Genomic DNA, 14,402 nt, shown 5'->3' with positions numbered 1-14,402 from the left:
AGCTTAACCCTGAACCTCGATAATCTAAGCACATTGTTAGCACAGAGGAATCATGAAGTGTCTGCTTAGAGAGTCCCCGCCCACACTCTGGAATTTTACCCTGACCATCACTGAGTTATAGGAGCCAAAACACTGATAAAACTGTATAAAATTGTAAGTAAGGAAGTTAAAAATGGTCTTTATTGTGTAAATATCACTAGTGGGATTAACATTTGAAAACTGTCTTTCATGGGCAAACCCTTTTTCTTCACTGCATGACCTTGTAAACATACAAATTCCCTGTCCTGGTCCCTCTGCTTCCTTGTTGCATCAAAGATCAAAGATTTAAGGGCAAGAGCACCAAAGTCGATTGTGTCTGCCTCAAAATAGAGCACACTCCGTGTGATAAAGGGTTATTTCCCCCAATGAGAGTAATAAAGAACAGACTAAAAACATGACTAAATATGCAGTGGGGGTTTCCTAATTTATGAGTTCAGCATGGATGTTTTTACTCCCAATTGATTTCTCCAATTGATCTCCGAGCAATACAGAAAATGTCTGATGATAACTGAGCTATGGACCCAAAGAAACCCCAGCTATCACAAGTACAGAGGTCAACAAGTGTCCCCTAATGCCTAAAATGGTACAAGGTAGAGAAGCTGTGTGGTGTATGAAGTTATGACTTGCAGAAAGATATCTCAACAAGGAACAAAGTAAAACCTGACAGAACTGCTAGAAGAGAAAGCAAGTCTACATTATCCCAGCCTCAAAGGCTGATCAACAGCGATCCCTGTGTGTGTGTGGATGAGGCGGACAACCACTGCATGTGAGCAGAGTAGAGAGGACTCATGGTCTTTTCCCGCAGTCCTGTCAGGATTGTTTCAGCTTTTAACTCAAAAGATCACATTCCATATCTTATAACAGAGCTCAATCACACCCTGACCTCCAATAGAACAGCAAATATCACCCAATAACCTGGCACTGCTGTAGCATTATCTAATGCACAAGAGATCTATATACATAAGTTATGTAAGGTCTGTAAACCCCAGCCAATGGATACTTTTCTGTTATTCACCCAACCTTTGGGGACACTTTCCATGTTTACTAGTATTTTAACAGCAAGGATATCTTATTTCATCAGATGAATCCTTTTACATAGTTAGAAGTGCATTGATTGAAAGTGATAGGCATCATCTAGTGCTCTCCAAAAATAAAAATGTTATTCATAGTCTGATCAATAAGTATCATCATGACAAGTTAAATGGACATTCTCTAAAATTATTGTGGCTGTAAAGGATGTTATTCTTATAAAGGGTCAAATAAAAACACACTTAAAGGTAGTCTTTTAAGGGGTGTTATTATCAAACGTAATGGTCTAGATATATGGTGGTCTGTATAAGGGGTCTTGATTAAAAGGAAGTGTTTTTGAAAGGTTTTCTGTAGATGTTAACACACATGCCTAATGGAGTCCTAATGTTAAAAAAAAAACGGTCATAGGTTTGCATATACTAAGTGTGCGGTCATTTCCTGATCACATAAACTAGATGCGATAAATTCTGTACATAGTACATTGTAAAGCAACTAACATTTGACACAGAAGGTGAATGTGACCTTGTGGAAGAATTGCATAGTCAGCTAATAGTATGTGCTGGACTGCAGCCGTTTATTAAAGTAGATTATCTGAAACTTATCTAATTGATGGCTATTCAGGGTCATCTCAATAACAACTGAAATAACCTACCTTATCTACGCATGTATGTTTGTATGTGTAAATGTATATATGCATACATGAAGGCAAAGCACACACACACAGTTGAAGGACCAGCGCCAGTACCCAGGCAAGTGTCGGGCCCACAGATGCAGTTTTAGCAGCCATTCCAGGAGCGCTATGCCTGACAAACTTCATGTTTTTATGTAAATATTACATGGGTTTCTATTAACACACATTCAAGAAAACATCATAAGAAAATCAATTCAAGGGAACATTTGAAGGTTACTTTAAGATCAATAAACAAAGTGGTAACCTTTCATCTGTACCAGCTGAGCAAAATGTAAGCCATAGTGGCACATGCATCATAGTTTTTCAGCTGCCACTTTATCAAGTTTCCCGTAGTTGGCCTACTTAATCAATGCAATGTTTTTTTCCCCTTTGTGATACATGTGATGAGTTGCCTGTTTAGTCTCACTTTTGAGACTTTTCGTGGTGGGCAATTTTTCAGTCCCAAATAGTAGTTTACCGAAAGGAAGACAATGTCAGAGGCCAAAAATCTCACAAGTTAATTAAACACCTGGGCTACAAAGATAAATATGGCTACTGCAGGTAATGAGGTAGCCAACCTTGGTCGGCTGCTCGATTCTGCACCTAAAAAGTATCAAACTGAAAAGTCTCACAAAAAAAGAAAGCAATAGGAGTGATACATGTCCCCCATAGTGTGACAAGAAGGCAACATTGTAGGAGTTCTCTCTAAACACAAGGAAAAATGGAAGGAAACCACAGCTGTTTAATTTACCACGGGTATCACAGTGCTGGATCATACACTGCATTTACCATGCAAAATGCTTTTCTCTCAGTCCAACTATGCTCAGAATGCCATGCTCAGGATCAGCGTTAAATGCGGCGTGAGGTCAAACCGACGGCCAGACACGGGCAGCTTTTCCAATATCTAGAACTAAATGCGATTGCTAGAAACACACAGAAAACATCAGTTTAATAAAATAAGCTTAGGTAGCCACATGGGTAAAATTCCCGTAAGTTTTTCCTAAGACATTATTTATTTGAAGTCAAATTTTCCTACAATCTTTAAAGTAGAGAGAATTACATATCTAGGAAGTAACTGTAGAATATGCAATTGCTTTTAAAGAAGGTCTAGAAGCAGTTTTGACCATATAAAGCTGCAAATAGTATTAGGTACAATCCCTGAGCTCTGTGTAATTATACCTGTGTGTTAGTATTAGCAGGATTATGAAAAATGGATTTATATTTCAGGATTGTAGCTGGACTTTAAGCAAAGGTCTTCTCAAACAACTCTTTTTATCTCTGTATTAGACTACTCCACAGTTTCCCCCCCCCCTGCTATAATATCTAACCAGAAGCCTACTACTGCTCTTACTCTGCTCTACTTCTGCCGTGTGAAGTGAAGAAATCTAACAAAGGAGACTCTCCCAGTGCACCAAGTCAAGTTCTAATCCTGGAATATAAATTCATTTTTCTTGCTCCTATAATAAAACAAAAAAGTATGGCTACACAGATCTCCAGGGCTACTACCTAGCATGGTCAAAATTTCTGTTAGACTCCCTTAACACCTTCCCAACATTTGACGTACTATTACTGCATGGCGGGAGGTGCGTTCCCGCAAAATGCAGTAATAGTACGTCAAGGTTCTAGTGCCGGCTCCTGAAGATTTCTCTGATCGCTGTTGTTAACCCCTAACACGCCGCGGTCGCGCTGCCAACGGCGTGTCAGGGGCATTTAGCAGGAATCGGACAACCCCGCGGCGCTTACTGGGGGGGGGGGGGGGGGGCTGCTCCGACCGCAGCCCTGAGACTGCCGGTGCCCGGGGCTGTGCGATCCTCCTTCCGGGAGCCGGATCCTGCGTTCTGGCAGGACCCGGCTGTGACACTCTGAGCATGCGCAGCTCAGCGTGTCACATAATACAGTGTAATACATCTGTATTAGGTGAAGAATAGCAATCAGTGGATCACTTGTTCAAGCTTACCTGTAAAAGTAAAGAAAAAAAGTAAAAAACACTAATTCAACACACTTTTGAATAAAAAGAATGAATTAAATAAAGTTAAAGTCCCCTAAAACACACTAATAAAGTGAAAAAACCTGAAAATCACCAAAATACCCCACATATTTGGTATCGCCGCATCCGTAACAATCTGTACAATAAGTCAGAAACATTATTAGACCCGTACGGTGAACGCCATAAAAACAAAACGCGAAAAACTCTCCAAAAATGTACATTTTCATAAAATCCCTTCACATGTTCCAAAAAGTGATAAAAAAAAAAAAGTTATGTGCACCAAAATGGTACCACTAAAAAGGACAACTCCACACGTAAAAAAATAAGCCCTAAACTAGCACTGTCAACCAAAAAATATTAAAGTTATATCTCCGAAAAGATGGCGATGCAAAAACAAATGAGATTTTCTTTATATTCATTTTTTTCCTGTAAAATTGTAAAATATATAAAAAAACTATATAAATGAGGCATCACCGTAATCCTAGTGATCTAGAGAATAAAAATATTATAGTATTTAGTGTATGGTGTACGACCCCCAAAATATACAAAATAAAGAACCCAAAATTGACAATTTTCTTTTCCTCCATACATTAAGGCTATATTCACACTGCCGTTGCCCGCCCGTACCGTACCGTAGCGGGCAACGGCAGTGTACGGGGAGAGGAGGAGGAGGTGAGCGCAGCTCACCCCCGCCCCTCTCCATAGCAACCTATGGCGCACGGCGCCGTATTACGGGAAAAGATAGGACATGTCCTATCTTTTTCCCGGGTACGGAACGGTATGGTGCCGCACGTGTGCTGCACCGTACCGCTCCCGTAGGGTGCCGTGCGCCCATAGAAGTGTATGGGGGACGTATATCGGCCGTATATACGTCCCCCATACGTTCGTGTGAATATAGCCTAAGAGTTAATAAAATCTCATCAAAAAGCTACAGACCCACTAAAATGAAGTATTTGTAAAGTGCATCTCATGTCGCAAAAAATAAGCCCTTATATGTCCAAATTGCCAAAAAAAATAAAGATTGTATAGCCATTATAAAGTGACAATGCATAATCTGCTCTGAATGGCGCAGCTTCCCTTCGATGCCCTGCCGTGTGCCCATACAGCAGGTTACCACCACATATGGGGTATTATTATACACGGGAGAGATTGGGTATCAAATTTTGTGGAGCGTTTTGGTATTTTATCCACTGAGAATTTGTACATTTTATGAAAAACTTAATTAAAATAAAAGTAAAAAAAAAAAAAAAAAATTAATTTCAAAATTGCATCCGATTTCATAAAAGTTGTTTTACGTACGTTGAGGGGTGTAGTTTCTATAATGGGGTGATTTATGGGGTATTACTTTTATTTAGGCCTCTCTTCAAACCTGAGCAGGTCCCTCAATAGCAGGATTTAGCTTTTTTTTTATGAAAATGTGAAAAATCGCACCTGACGTTCAAAGCCCCATAACATCTTACAAAAATGATAGTATGTATCAAAAACCACGGAGGCATAAAGTAGACATTTGGTGAATGTCAGTTATTACGTTTTCTGGTGTTATGACTCATGTGTGGAAAAAGTAGAACATTTTGAATTTCGAAAATTGAGAATTTTTCCAAATTTTCACCAAATATCTTTTTTTTTTCATAAATAAATGCAAAACATACCACCAAAATTTTGTAACTAACATGAAGTACAATGTGTCATGAGAAAACAATCCAATTTCAAAATCACTTGGATATGTTAAAGCGTTCCCACGTTATAACCACTTATAGTGACACAGGGTAGATTTGAAAAAAATGGGCCGTGTCAGGAAGGTGAAAAGTGGCTTCGGGGTTAAGGGGTCAAAAATGCAAAAGATAAAGATTATAAATTGGCCAAAGTAAATGAAGTGCATTACGTTACATTCACATATTCAGCATGAACTTCAGGAAAGCTCCTGACAAATATACATATAGAAGCCCAAACAATGCCCTTTCGGATTGTCTGGCAAGTATACAGCTCGAATCAGGATGGAATTTATATATATTGACACCATTTCAACCTGGGGTCCATAATTGCCTATGGGAGACAGATGGCGTTATAAGGCATGCATCCCCAACCACTGTGAAACGGAGACCTTAGAAGAGTCCCAGTAACCTGTTGCAGATTTTCTGGAGCGTAGTGGGGGCATATGACAACATATCCCACTATGTAAGTAATAATAATAATAATAATAATCTTTATTTATATAGCGCCATCATATTACGTAGCGCTTTACAAATCAGTATTAATCAGTACAAATCAGTAAGTATTAAAGAGGACCTGTCTCCTGTAAAAAAGGCACTAGGAGCAGCCCATTTTTAGCAGTGATAAAGCTAGCAGAGACTGCCGCAAATAGGAACGCCATACCACGCTCAAAGCGGTCCTGCGTATTCATGAAAGAACGGTCCGAGGCGTGCCTCTTCCCCGGACCTCCCATCCCACTCCATAGGCCGGCGGTGACTGCCAGGCTTCATGCGGCAGTCCCGACCCCCCTCAGGAATACACTGGACCTCTTTAAGCGCGGTCCGGTGTTCCTATTGTACATCGCGGCAATGTCTGCTAACTTTATCGGAGGGTTAAGATAAAGCTAGCAGTTTATCACGACTAAAAATGGGCTAGTGCTAGGAGCTGCTTACTTTGGTAAGCAGTTCCTAGTGCCTTCTTTATAGGTGACATGTCCTCTTTAAGTGGAATGCTTAAAGGAAACCTACCATCACAGATCTACTCATTAAGGTAGATCCGGTGGCAGGTTCCACTTATCTATAGTAGTGTGGCCCTTTTTAGGGCTAATCCTCTAGTTGCCCAAATCTTATAATTTTTAATGCTCCTAATATGCACATTTTTTAAAATGGATACTGGGACGTGGAGGAGCTTAGGCTACACAGTGCAGCTATCCCACTTCGTGGCGAAGCTGCATGTGCACTGAAGCTAGATTGGCAGGCGGAACGCAAGAGGCTACTGGGGCATGGAGTAGCCGCTTCATGTAGCATCAGCTCCGGCTACTCATCATTAGGGGAATTTAAAAATTATAAAAGATTCGGCAACAAAAGGATTAGCACTAAAAAGGGCTATGCTGTACTCCTATAGATTAGAGGAACCTGGCATCAGATCTACCTTAATAGGTAGATCCCTGGTGGTAGGTTTCCTTTAAACGGAATCCTCCAAACATATACTTACTACTGAAAGCAAAACAAGATGTGAACCAAGCCAAAGCTTTACAATTTACTTTGTGCCATTTGTTCCTCAACGATAATCCGGGTGTGTAGGTACCATGTGTAGCTGTTACTATAGATAGGTAAATACATTATTTTCTATTACAAAAAGAAAGACAAAAAATAAGACTATGTAACATAGAACAGGCTTACCCTGTAACTAGGAATGTACAATTTATAGATCATTTTACTCTCTACAGTACGCCTAGAGTGTTTTTCCTAAAACGCATCTGTACAGCATATTGATTGCTGAAACATGTATGTCATATACAGGACAATCTACAGCATAGTGGATTGGATTTCTACAGTTCTCATCCACATGCTGTATAAAATGATTTATTCTTGGATTGTGGTTGATTATTTTTGCAGATTCTGTGTAGAGTTTACCTCTTGCAACGCAAAGATTAAATTATGTCCCCTATCACAGCAATTCAGTCCCTCGTGTGCCTGGATAAAACCATGTCAGAACATGCACTATTGCAAAGGGGGCAGTTACGCAACTACAAAAACTATATTACCACAAAAACACTGAAATTGCATTAATTAATACAAGATGAAACCTCAGTTATATTCACATAAAGCCTCCTTGCAATGTGTTTGGGGCTCCCCGACTCTGAACAGCCCAAAAACAACAGCATAGGGAAACCCATTAACAATGTCTGCAGAAAAGTTTTATTGCTTCCTACAGCCCTGTGTTTGTTATCCATCTTATCAGTTTGTATAATAGGTACGGCAGGATATTGTAATTCATTAATCTGCTTTTTTGGCCACCGCTCGATGGACTGGAAAGAAATCTAACGTACAAATACTTGTGTGACACAAATTAATCATACATTGTGCCATGCTAGACAAGTAATGCAGGCGCCAGTATAAACACTGCTCATTCACTATGGCAGACTACATCCATGGTGGGAACAGCACCAGCAATGGCAAAACTAATATCGGCGGTTCCCAGTTTCCCAACAAAATCCTGACAGGCTAAACACAAAAGGTGTTTTGATGGCCTATCCTCAGAATATGCCCTCAATATCTGAATGCTAGTAGTATATATACACATATATGATCAAGGTCCTGGTAGGGTGATTATTTATGTACAGATAGGATCAAATGACCCTCCATTTGCATCAATTTTATGGACAGGAATGTGTGGCTGATGGAGTAAAAGTCAGGAGGCTTCACTTTATCAAGAAAGCGGTACAGAACTTTTAATAGATGTATATTGGTAAATCACACATTACAAAAACATGAGGTAATGAGGGGAGGCAATCCCCTTTAATAACAAAAAAAAAAATGTTTCTTGGCACTATAGAACCAATTTCTGAAGTGACACTACCCTTGCAACTACTAAACTTGACACATCTCGTGTAAAAATAGGATGAGAAGAGTCATATTTGCCTTACTTTCGGGGGGAATTTCTTAAAGGTAAACAAAGAAAAAGAGGGAATTCTAGACAATTTGTAAAACTTGATGATGGGTTCCCTTTAAGTAACGAAGTGAAAAACACTTTTTCTAATCTATTATTATTTTGTGATTATAGAATTTTTTTTAATCTATTTTCTGTTCATAATTATGGGAGCTTCCATTTTGCCTGAGGTCTAGAAACAGAATTTAGTGATATGCTTTACACCAACCTCATGGTCAATGGCAGCAATAGGCTGGAGCAGACTTATTGTAGTCTATGGAGAGATTTCTGGGCATGCTCTGTGCTCTGTGGAGGTGTTAATAAGCTGATGGCTTATTACCTGGATAACAGGTAAAATCTGAGAGAAACAATTTTAGCTAAAAGACGGTTGTCAGTTAGTTAGTAGGTCTCTATGGGAACCTGCCACCAGCTGCATTGCTGTGAAAGGTTCCCTTTAAAACAGACTACAGTCATCATTTGCTGCATAGAATTCCCCTACAGAATTACCAAGTGTCAGATTACTACCAAGGCTAGTGTCAGATTAATAACTGCAAGATATAGAATTTATGAAACACAGGAGAAAATGTTTTTTTTAAAAAACTATCAAAATTCCTGAAAATGTGTTGAATAGAAGAACTTGATAAAAAGATCCTATTCTAGCATCACTGTATTTCCAAAGATCTCCGTTATAACAGACTGCAGTTAGTCAACATTTTAGGCTTGTGTAAAGTTTCCACTGTAGTGTTGGCACTTTGGAAGCAGAACAAGTTACGGCATGGAAATGCTATTTCATACTTTAAAGAACCACTAAGTTTTATAAAAGAATGGAAAACTTAAAGAAATTTCGATATACCAACCTCTAAAATGCATAAATTCATGACCTTATACCAAACAAAGTCCCGCAAATCCTGACTTGGATTGGTTTAGCAGTACCAGTGGCAGGTCTGAAAACACATGCTGGAACTTCTCTTATCCACATGGTATTCAACGGAGAACCTGTCACCTCCATAGAACCACAAATGGTCTGCAGAAGGTGATTTTATAGTTTCTCAACATTGTGGCATGCTTTTAAAAAGTACTTTTATTCCTTCCCTCTCCAGTCAAGAAGGTGGATGAGCAGTCAAGCAACCCCTCCTGATGGCAGTTTGTACTCCTCACTGGAGTACTTGCGCATGCACACAGCTCCTCTGATCACAACAATTGTTTAGCACGTACCCGGCCGCCTTCAGAGGCCCACCAGGCATGCCATACACTACTGCACCGCCGGGGCGTCACTCAGCTAGTCGACTGTGATAGTGTGCAGGTATGCGATGGGCTGTCACAAAGATCAGAGGAGCAGTAGTCCAGCGAGCAAGAGAGCAATGTCAAAGATAGTGGACAGTTGGGAGTGCAAAAAGCAGTGGACTCTACACCTCTACTTCACTGAGTGTCTATGCATGTGCTAGAGCAAACTCACGAGCGGTATACGGACTGTTTACAATGAAGACTCTGGAACTCGGACTGCTCACTGAAATGCGCACATAACTCAAGTATTGGTGCATGCCTGGCACGTAGCCAGGCACGATTTCAAAGTTTATCTTCTGCACAACAGAGTTGTGGACTTTTTAGCAAAATACATGGTTAAGACTTGTGGGCTGTAAACTGCAGGAACCTGAAAGTAGCTCCATCGTTCAAAAATGATGGCAATAATCCATGAGCACCAACAAATCAAGAAGTACAGAATTCTAGAAAAAAATTAAATGTGTTCAACACACAGATGAAAGTTCATTGGGGTAAATACCCTATGTGAAAACTAAAGTCTCGAAAGAGGTTTCCAGCAAATCATGTGCAAAAGTTTTTCCACAGTTAAAACCAGTAGTTACATAAAAGTTCTGCAGGAAAAAAAAACATTTACCAGCAGTGAGAGGCTTCCATAAACATGTTTACTCAATTAAAAAAAAAAAAATTTAAAATAGGGCCACATGACAACTTCTTACATACAACATTTTACAGACTATGGAAATGTGAATATGCACTGACCCTACCAACTGGAAACATGAAAGTTTATGAATGAAAGTAGCACATCTTCAATAGACACAAATTGTTTTTAACATTGGTCTTCAGGACAGAGCACTTTTTTCATTTTTCCCATGCTCAACTTCCAACTTTTTTCTTTTTATCTGACACAGGCATATTCTGCCAATTGTTTTTTAATTAAATATACACAGTTCACCATACAAAAGATATGTATAAAAGACATGGTAAAATTATTCTGTAGGTTCATACTATTAACCAAACACCATAAATGTACAAGTTCTCTTATATTTTTCAAATTTAGCAAGGAAAACAACAAAAAAATAATACCTTATATCAGTGATGGCTAACCTATGGCACTGGTGCCAGAGGTGGCACTCAGAGCCCTTTCTGTGGGCACTCAGGCCATCACCAGAGATGACTCCAGGTATCTTCCTGCAGTCCCAGACAGCCCAGGACTTACTGTGCATAGAGCTATTTTAAAGTGACAGAGCTACCTGGGAATACTGGAGGAGTGGGAATTTGTGGACAGATCTGGGTTATCATTGTAGCTCTAGAGGAAAGCTACAATAATCATCCAAATTTCTTCTATTTTCTGCTTCATTGGTGTCCTCAGGGTGCTGGTATCAATGAAAGCCTTGACAGAGAAGGGCGTTTAAATCACTAAGTAAATTTCTGTGTTGGCACTTTGCGATAAATAAGTGGGTCATGGTTGTAATTTGGGCACTCGGTCTCTAAAAGGTTCGCCATCACTGCCTTATATACTCGAGTATAAGCCTAGTTTTTCAGCACAAAATTTGTGCTCAAAAACCCTAACTCGGCTTATACTCGAGTCAACTAAAAACATAAAGACAAAACTCACCTTTCTGACGTCACCCATAGGTCCTACTACAGGGGATGGGCAGGCTGTGTGCTACAGGGGTTGGGCAGGCTGTATGCTACAGGGGCTGGCAGACTATATACTGGGAGGCTGTAACCAATGCATTTCCCACCCTCGGCTTATACTCGAGTCAATAGGTTTTCCGAGTTTTTTGTGTTGAAATTAGGGGTCTCGGCTTATACTCGGGTCGGCTTATACTCGAGTATATACGGTAATATTTCGCCATATTCTAAAAGCTATAAGCTTTTGTATTCCTCAGTGAATGCAGCATTTTAGGGTTTCTTTATTGTGAGATATGATAATGGTTAGATTGGACTTTCTCCAAAATAGTACCAACTCTTTTTATCACTTTTTAACCCCTTAACGAAATAGGTGTGACATATTACTACGTGATGTGTTGGCTGCGGTTGTTTGGAGAGGGCTCACAGGCTGAGACCTCTCCATACCCAGTGAGCATTTGCTGCACATTGCAACGGTAACATCCACGATCGGTGACAGCACCGACTGTGCCGCCTCGCAACATGTGACTGTGGCCTTTAAGAATTAAACATATGGAAATGACTTTGTAGCATAGGTTGTCAGATCTTCCCAGAAATTGCACATGCTATGTCAAGAATACACATACCAGCTTATAACCTTAGGCAAGGACAGATGTGTTGCCCATCCAGGTCCAAAACATCAAAGGGAATGTATATTGTTTACTTTTTGCTGATATGACGTTATGAGGAAAGAAAGAAAAAAAAACAAGGGCAAAAACACATAAATTCCCACTGTTAAAACTATACATTGAGTTTTAGCCAAACAATCTTTAGGCAGGGCTCTTGTATGAAGTATTACGTCAGCAAGTAATGACTGGCCTCAATGCTACAATAACCTGAAGTAGATGAAAACTGCAAAGCACAATGCTCTGATGACTCAAACTGAAGTCTCTGAAAAAATAAGTTTAATGACATATGACAGATATACTACAGTAGACTTTAGTTACCATTGTAAAAGTTTCTAGCAAAGAAGAAATATTTTGGGCTGGAGGTTGCACTCATAAGGAAAGACAGGACACACAGTCACACACTTGTTGCAATGCGCCGCAACGTTTATCAAGAAGGTGTGAAACAGATGACACTGCAGTGGCCACAAAACAGAGGATGTTTTACTAAAAATATTTTTAAAAAGTAGAAGTTTAATTTTCTAAATAAAATGCTTTGCCCCAGTACTTCCTTTCCTTTAGATATACAATGATAGGGGTTAGAAGCTATGCTGTCCCTTCCCAGCCATTCCTGAACTGCAGCTCACCCCAGCCAATGACAGATCAATGCAGCTCACAGATACTGAGTAGATGCTGATCACACAGATACACCTTCAATGGTAAATCCGAGAAGTCCTATGACACCATCTGACTGTAAGGCCACCTCAGTGCATGAAATGGAGATGATACATACTATGCACTACAATTCTGGGTTATTAGTATTTTATTATAGGGGGCCCCAAAGAAATCCATAGTTATACATGCAAAACTTTGTGGTGCTGGAAACAGTTCTGGGGGCTTTACTAATGATCTACATTATGGAGTAATGATCTGAGAATGACACAAGACAAGTGTGTAGAAAAGGGATAAGACATGATCCATCTGATGTGTCACGTCCAGCTCTGCAACCAGTGGACAGTCACATGAGTGCAGCAGGGGGTGTCATAGCACATGTCCCCAGCACATAGTAATAGCTCCCCTACACTACAGCATAGCGGGGCAGACTCTGGCATGGAGGGGCTCCTGCCCTTCTGATAACATCTCTGTTCACACAGCACAAAGTTTCCTCACCTCACACTGCATGACATGTGCCCGCAGCATATGTGAGCCCCCGGGTAATCAAAAGCACATGTAGCAGAGCTGAACATGTCATTACCTCCACCATGTGTTCTCACTATACACACAGCTCTGCTTCATCCAATCTACAGCATATGTACAATGCATCGCCGTCATCCCGACCATCCCTACAATGACTCCATACTAATCCTCCGAGTGTCCCGGCTCACATACCTCCCGTGCTGCCTGTGTGCTCGGGCAGCGGGACCGTGTCACCCGCTGCAGCCCTGATGTGTCCGCTTCTTCCTTCCCCCGCCCGGACACTTCTGCTCCTCACAATAACCTCACGCAGCAACTCCAAGGGGAGGAGAGGGAGTTCCCGGCCCCGCCCCCACTGGCACCGCCCCCCGGCTAGGCTGTAGTGTTCCCATCAGCAGCAGAACCCCTGCGTGTTGTGATGTCTGTAACTCATTTACCTCAGCTCTAATCTGCCTCATGGCATTGTATGAGGGGCGGCTGTGCCCCCGCCCGTCTCCAGCCTGAAAGGCCCCGGGCTGTAAATAATAAACATGTCTAGTCTTCTGCATGGCTGACCGCTCATGCTGCCAAATGCATCTATCAGGCTGTGCCCTGCCACTTACAGTCACTATTTCTCTCAGGGGATGGAGCTAAACTTGTGTTGTGTCTGCGACCTTAGTTAGGCTCTATTCACCCACCATATGGGGGTCATATGTACAAGTATTCACCCACTGTATGGGGGTCATATGTACACGTATTCACCCACCGTATGGGGGTCATATGTACAAGTATTTACCGACCGTATGGAGGTCATATGTACACGTATTCACCCACCGTATGGGGGTCATATGTACAAGTATTCACCAACCGTATGGGGGTCATATGTACACGTATTCACCCACCGTATGGGGGTCATATGTACAAGTATTTACCGACCGTATGGAGGTCATATGTACAAGTATTCACCCACCGTATGGAGGTCATATGTACACGTATTCACCCACCGTATGGAGGTCATATGTACACGTATTCACCCACCGTATGGAGGTCATATGTACAAGTATTCACCCACTGTATGGGGGTCATATGTACAAGTATTCACCAACCGTATGGGGGTCATATGTACACGTATTCACGCACCGTATGGGGGTCATATGTACAAGTATTTACCCACCGTATGGAGGTCATATGTACAAGTATTCACCCACCGTATGGAGGTCATATGTACACGTATTCACCCACCGTATGGAGGTCATATGTACAAGTATTCACCCACCGTATGGAGGTCATATGTATAAGTATTCACCGACCGTATGGGGGTCATATGTACAAGTATTTACCCACCGTA

The 14,402-nt window shown here is 41.0% G+C and overlaps 1 protein-coding gene across 2 annotated transcripts in view; it reads right to left on the bottom strand.

The window, feature by feature from the left end:
- The window catches only part of FAM107B (family with sequence similarity 107 member B), an 88,604-nt gene that overhangs the window by 27,873 nt on the left and 46,329 nt on the right, over positions 1 to 14,402 (bottom strand). Inside the window, exon 1 of one of the 2 annotated variants that reach the window (XM_072147312.1) lies at positions 13,271 to 13,402. The exons of the other annotated variant lie outside the window; for it this stretch is intronic. The gene's annotated coding sequence lies outside the window, so the exon portion shown is untranslated. Of the gene's footprint in view, positions 1 to 13,270; positions 13,403 to 14,402 lie in introns of those variants that run through there. 2 annotated transcript variants of the gene reach the window in all.

This window comes from Engystomops pustulosus, chromosome 4 (assembly GCF_040894005.1).
Source record: "Engystomops pustulosus chromosome 4, aEngPut4.maternal, whole genome shotgun sequence".
Lineage (NCBI taxonomy): Eukaryota > Metazoa > Chordata > Amphibia > Anura > Leptodactylidae > Engystomops > Engystomops pustulosus.
The sequence above is the reverse complement of the archived record's forward strand: the minus strand, read 5'-3'. Positions and strand labels throughout refer to the sequence as shown.